The sequence below is a fragment of the Bidens hawaiensis genome, unplaced genomic scaffold, assembly GCF_021521415.1.
Source record: "Bidens hawaiensis isolate Kalapana, Puna unplaced genomic scaffold, B.hawaiensis_p1.1 tig00005359_1, whole genome shotgun sequence".
Lineage (NCBI taxonomy): Eukaryota > Viridiplantae > Streptophyta > Magnoliopsida > Asterales > Asteraceae > Bidens > Bidens hawaiensis.
In genome coordinates this window covers 542,861-544,374 of record NW_027491341.1, presented here as the reverse complement: position 1 = coordinate 544,374, position 1,514 = coordinate 542,861, and the positions used below count along the sequence as shown (strand labels likewise).

Genomic DNA, 1,514 nt, shown 5'->3' with positions numbered 1-1,514 from the left:
CATGTGAGTTGCTAAGAAATTATTCATACAATTTCTTGTTTTGAAAAGTATTATAAAAACTAGACTTTTATTTATATATTCATAAACAAATAAAGTGTACCGAAACTTACAAATAAATCCAATATTCTCTTACTTGGTGGTCAATGATCATATTAAATGTGTATATATATAAATATTGTTTTAGCTGTACAAACGATTTTAGGATCCGATCGAACAACAAACCCATCAAACCATATTTAAACTGGGTAACGTAATAAACAATTTAATAAAATAATATAATTTTTTTATAGCTATGTGTAGGGGTATGGTACTAAACCCGGTTTTATGACCCTAAATTTATTATGTTTGGCTTATTTTATTATATGGACTAATACAATGTTATTGGGCTGAGAGGGTTTTGTGGAGGTAACCCTAACTGGGCTAGGCCCATTAGGGTACCATGATGGTGGCCATGAGGCTCTCTATATAAGGAGATCTCCACCTCCTTATTAAAGGGTCATGCTCAATAAGAGCCACCACCACTTTTTTGTGTCTATAAACAAGAGATCTTTGAGGTTTCTTAGCAGTCACCTCCACACCCCCGAAAAACCATTGCAGGTCCCAAGCAACCGGAGAAGAAGATCAAGACGTGGTTCGTTCATCTCGAAAATCCGTGGAAACATCGTCATGGATCAGGTCAGATTCATTTCATGCTTCGACAAGACCCAACATTATCATGAAGGTGTTTTAACCCTCGGGCAGCATCCAGGCATATGTGAAGTCGTTGGATCCGGGTAAGATCTTGGTTGTTTAAATGTCTGTCGAGACTCCCGTTGCTTTCATATCTATAAACAAGCATCTTCTCATCCTCTTCATCACAGAATCCGAGAAGAGAGACAATATTTTCATGTTTATATTTTGAAAGCATAGCAATCTCGGTCTTAAATTCGTGGTCTCCTTGCCCGAACTCTTGTTTACGAACCAACCACTTTATGGCGATGCGGCCATGCTTTTCAGTTACGCCTTTATATACCGTCCCATATCCGCCTTCTCCAATAAAATTCTCGGAATCAAATCCATCAGTTGCCGATAATATGTCTTGGAGAGGAATCTGCAAGTGATTCATATCTTCAATGGAAGGCATGACTTTTATTTAACTATGTGTAATTGTGTTTGTGGATAATTTTGTTTGTACCAAGTTGGCTTTCATATTATCTGAAGATGTATACGTACCTTCCGAATTAATGTTTGTATTCCAAATTATAACACCGAAAGTACCACACGCGTTTTCGGAATATACGGAGATGACGTGGAACTCCCTTGGACCTTTCCTAGGAAGTGTGTTCTGGTGTTTGTGGGACACGGTCGGTAGTTATGTTTCTTTTCAATCTTTTTAAAGTTTTATAAAGTTTTAATATTTGCAAGCTAGCTTCGAAAAAAGTAAAGTTTGCCATAACTTTGCAGATTAAAATTTTCAAAACAGTCAAAATTTCTCCATTATTTCATGAATTAGCTAAACAAAGGCACTTTTAATT

At 36.5% G+C, this 1,514-nt stretch overlaps 1 pseudogene; it reads right to left on the bottom strand.

Annotated features, from left to right (window-relative positions):
- Positions 1-682: 682 nt before the first annotated feature.
- LOC143629635 (cysteine-rich receptor-like protein kinase 44 pseudogene) lies at positions 683-1,123 on the bottom strand (annotated as a pseudogene).
- Positions 1,124-1,514: the final 391 nt, after the last annotated feature.